Below are 5,221 nucleotides of genomic sequence, written 5' to 3' on the forward strand. Positions count from 1 at the left end.
ATCGCCCTGACCGGCCCTACCGGGCTCTAGACGGGGGAAAAGCCGTGGTGGGACAGCTCCGGGAAGGATGAGACATGTCCCCCCTTCAGACACGCGCTGCAAGTCCGGACGCGTGGCGGTTTGTTTAGCTACATTTTTATAATTACAAAATATTTTTCAATTATGCATTTTATATATTTTACAGATAGCACCTAGTTTATATACCACGTAAAATATGTAATTGCAATTAAAAATACATATTTATATACAATATGTAAAAAATATAAAATACTTAATTACTACTTAAAATATATTTTAATATATTTTACATAAGATGTATGAAATATATATTTTTATGTTGGTATATTTTAAAACTTAAGTAAAACTTTGAAATTATAAAAGAAACCGTGAGGGGCATTTGGTGGACCCTGCTGGGAGGATGAGCTCAGGCACGGTTTTCAAATAATTGGCGCCCTGCCATAACTCGTGGGTTATTTTCTCGGCACGTGGTTGAATATTGGACACTTCCAATACTCAGTATCCCAAAATTGGACGCTTCCCCTTCCCCATGCAGCTGTTCCTGGCAGCTGTCGGGATCAGCTGCAGGATGGGGCCTCTTCTGCTGAGGTCACCAGGCTATAATTAGTATGGAGAGAGGAATAAAATACTCTGACATGCTTTGTGGGGAAACAAAAAAAATCTCCAATACTTGTTTGTTTGTCAGCCAATTTTATTGACAGTGATTAGTATGGATAGAGCAACACAATACTCTGAAATACTTTCTGGGGAAACAAAATAATCCCCAATATTTAGTTGTTTGCAAGGCAGTTTTAATGACATTAATTGTTTTATTAACTTCCTCAAGGTATGTCAGCGGCAAAGGAAACCACTGTTTCTTACTTGTAGCTGCAAGCAGCAGACCTGTGTCAAGCTCCAGCTGTAAAATAGCTTTTAAAACAATTTAGTAATAAAACCCTTTCCTCCTCTCCAGTTACTTTTGCTGTGTTGAAGCTGTAAGTGGTTATCTATTGTCAGTGTCCAGCTTCAAAACAGCTGAACACTTGTTCCAAGGAGCAGTGGAATGTTTAAAGCCCTGCTGTTTACGTGCAGGGTGGAGTAATCCTATGATCTTCCAAAGGGATCTGCTGCAACGTCAACCACGGCTTCATAGATCCCCACCTTTTGCATTAAAATAAAATTTTGGGCTCATTTTACAAAACAGATTATCTCTTAATGTGGAGCTTAAAGAAGTGCAGCTCCCTGTTCTTCACAGGAATGCCCTAATTCCCATGGAATGGGTCAGAATGATTAAAGGTAAAGCATTTTGTGTGGTGCTCTGGGAAAGCAAATTAGCCATTCACTTCTGGAGAGTTAAATCAGATTTGGCTTTGGATCACCTTAAAAAAAGAGCTTAATGTTCAAATGAATAAGGAATGAAGATGGATGGGTAGTGACAAGAATTAACACCTTTCCCTTTTCCCTATTCATTCTTTGCTTCTGTATTTCAAGAAAACTGCAAATTCTTTGGCATGAGCAGAAGCTGTGATGAAGTGCTGAAGTCTTTTTTGGGGTAAAATAGTTGCAAATAGTGAGTACAGTGTGCTGCTGTAGCTGCTATCAGGAGAAAACACCCACCTGCTACACACATTTACAAACTTTTAAAGCTCCTAAGTTCTGTTTTTATAAGGTACTTGTAGAGGACAATGGTTTACACAGAAAACAAGGTGGTGGTTATGGTTTGTATGCTGATTAACAATATATGTGTTTATCAAATACACTTGAAAATCTTGACTTATAAAATTATGTCATAATCAGGCCAGGTTTCATGATTCAGAGTGATTACCTTAGCCTATTTGCAGGACAAAATGTATCGTTTGCATTTGTAGGAGTGTCATGTAAGATTTCTTCACTTTATTTCCCTAGTTTAAAGAGCAGATATAATAACACTTGTGTTCTCTCTCAGTGGTGACACTCAGGAAATCATCTAAATCTAAAACTGTCACTCTAAATCATCTAAAATTGTCAGATTAATATGAGTGGGATAACAGGAGATGTGAGAGTTACTCAAATGAATCGGGTCCTGAGATCTTTAATAAATCAGAAGTTAATAATGATCAAGGTATAGTGGTTCTAGGCTGCTTTATTCTTAAAATAATCTCTATGGGGCTCTAACATCATTTATTTTATACGCAGTGATTGACACTCACCAAGCTCCTTCGAAGACCTTTCCTCCACCTTGAAAAGTGCATTGAGAAGGACAAGATCTTCTGAAAGAGGTAATTAATAATTAAAAGTATTTTAAAATGGAGAGTCAGCTCCTAGAGCATAATTTTGTTGTGAGTTAATTCCCTTCAGGACAGAAAAATATAACCACTCCTTTTTATTATTTACATCTGACTTTTCTGTTTTTCATCAGCTTTATGATCATTGACAACCCTTTAATACTGAAGCTGAGGAAGAGTTCTCTTATGACAAACTGCAATCTAATTCTGTGGCTAAGCTGGTCCCTTTTATATATAATTCTAATGCTTTTTTGCAATAAGCACTCACACATTACCAGCATCTGGAAGCCTTTTAAGATCTTTTTAAAACATCTTGGCATAAGAAACAAGTTGTAGAGAACTCATGTTTGCCCCATAGAGGTGTCAGGCTGGGTGCACATGGAGAATTTTACCTCCACACTCACCTCTTTCTCAAAATACATTATATTCAACTATTTCAAGAAGTCCTAGTCTTTCATCTCAACCCTGTTTTCAGTGAAGCTATCCATATCTTTATGGGGAACAAGGCCTAGGTTTTGATATGAAGATACCACACTGAAGAATGTATGTTTTTCTGCCCCATGACATGTTATTCTCATGAGTGAACAAACGAATAACTGAGGAGATGCTGGCTGTTGCAAGACTGAAAGTCTTCTGCCTTTTTTTTGCCAGAAGATGGCATTAGCAATTTAGGATTCTTGAAAACCTCCTCTTAGTTTTCACAAAGCCAGTTTATTTTGATGAATTGTTATCTGTTACAAAAAGGATCTTCAGACACAAAGATCTCTCATTTAGGGTTGGATGAATTAAAGTATTCTTTCAATAAGGAGAAAGAAATTCCTTTTTTTTAGAGCATCTGTGATCGAAAGGTGAGAGGAGTTCCACTGGCAATTGCAGTTTTCCCTGAGTTCTTTCATGTTTGAACCACACAAAATCTTTTAGCAATTGTCTACTCTTGAGTTTCAAAGTGATCAAAAATGCTGATCCTCTTGTTTTGCCAACCCCTAATATTTTTTCCTGTGGTTAATTAATTTATTCCTCCTTTATTAGTAAACGGGTTTGTTTTTTTTCCCTAGCTTGTGAAATTCCTGTCCTGTCAAAAAGGAGTTGGTGGAGTTATGCCTGAAACCACTCAGATCCAGTAAGATTTATTCTCTCTGGAAAGGCAGATCTCAAGTCTCATTAAGAGGCCAGGTCTCATTAAGAAACCATTTAGTTGCTTTCACATGGCACAGAGCCTTAGCTAATTAGCCACAGAAGCTGCTTACATTGCTCTTGTAGGTTCTGGAGTACCTACATTGCTTGGATTTTCCTAATGCCAAGAATTCTTCTGACTTGTCATTCCATATAATCACAACCTGTTATTTTTAGCTGTTTAAATATATTTTGTTTCATTTTTAATTAGAACCTTGGCCTTGAAATTTGTAATTCTCTTCCCTTGTCTGCTGTTCTATTTTTAGAAAGTGTCTCCATTGTTTCCCTTTTTATTTTTTTTCTCTCTCCTGTGTTCACCATTATAATTTGAACAGAGGTTGTCACTGAATTAGGGTCCTTGGACACTCTGTATTTAAGATAAGGATATATAAAGATGTAGATGTAATCTGGGATACAGATAGAGAGTAGACAAAGTAAATTTATTTGATTATTTTTGCCTTTAACAGATTCTCAACATTTTTGAGATTGGTATCTTGGCCTTAAGTTCTAGTTGCTCCTTTCATCAAACAGAAGCTTCCCATGGCAGTGCATACAGAGAGTTGCATAGTACCTGTACTGGTTTTACATCTAAAGCTACCTTATGTAAGAAAGGGAATTTTTCCAAAATGTGTTCAATTTAAGTCTCAGGTTCCTGTGTGTTTTTATATGTTGGCAAGTTAGAGAAGTTGGCAAGTAGAGAATGCTTGTGAAACCCTTGCACACATGTGGTGATTAGTCTCCCTGCTCTCTGGGTTTGCTGTCCTCTCTGTCAGTTTTGATTTCCACCCTCCAGGATCTATCAGCCTCAGCAGTGACTCTAACTTTACCTCAGGATTTAGAATCATGTTATCTACAGGTTAAATAAATTTACTTACTTGTGAACTTTTGGGTCTTCTAGTTCATTGTTGTTGAATCTCATAATTTTACCTAAAGCATGGACTGTAAGTAATTTTAAATGTTCTCTACTGTACATTTTGGCCTCTGTAGTATCTTACACAGTCAGCACTTTATATATTAATCCGTATGATTTTATTGTTGGTATCACTTCTACATAATGTATTAGTTAATGACATGGACTCAAATTTGGGGATGACCTTATTTTCTTCTATAGAGTCGTTGTAAAGAGCCTTGAAAATCCTCACAAAGACTCTATCCTGAACTACAGGGAGGAAAAGTTAAATAACTTGTTTTTGTTGAGTCTTACTGTGACCTCCAAACATGAGTAAGAGCAGTATTTGTTAAGGTCCTAGACTGAACAAACATATGAGAAGGCAGTGGGCAGCAAGTACTTGAAGTGCTATCATTTTTGTGTTTTATGGAAGAAGTAAAAATATCTGCACATACTAATCCGTCGGGATACAGACAGCTGCACCATGCATTGCCACTAAGACATAAGTGAAGAAGTTGGGGGATTTGGGGCATACTTTTTGGTGATTCATGTTTCTTTTTTGGGTTTCCCAAGAATGCAAGTATGGCATTCCAGTGGCATATATAGATTTAGAGAAATGCTGTCTTTCAGATTTTGGAGAATTGTTTTTTTGGTTTTTCTGTCAAGGAGATTCAGAAATGCTCAGAGGATTCATGACATAAAAGAGAAAGGTACACAACAAAACTGCAACTTTGCTATAGTTCATCTGTAAGATGAATGGTCTTAATTAGGCAGCTTGAGGTGAGGACAAGTGCAATTTTTTCTCCTCTGGTTAGTTAACCAGGGGTAGCTGAACCATGTTTGACCATGTGCCTTGATATTAAATTGACTGTCTAAAATTAGGCATTTTACATTCTAT

The sequence above is a fragment of the Camarhynchus parvulus genome, chromosome Z (genome assembly GCF_901933205.1).
Source record: "Camarhynchus parvulus chromosome Z, STF_HiC, whole genome shotgun sequence".
NCBI classification, from domain to species: Eukaryota; Metazoa; Chordata; class Aves; order Passeriformes; family Thraupidae; genus Camarhynchus; species Camarhynchus parvulus.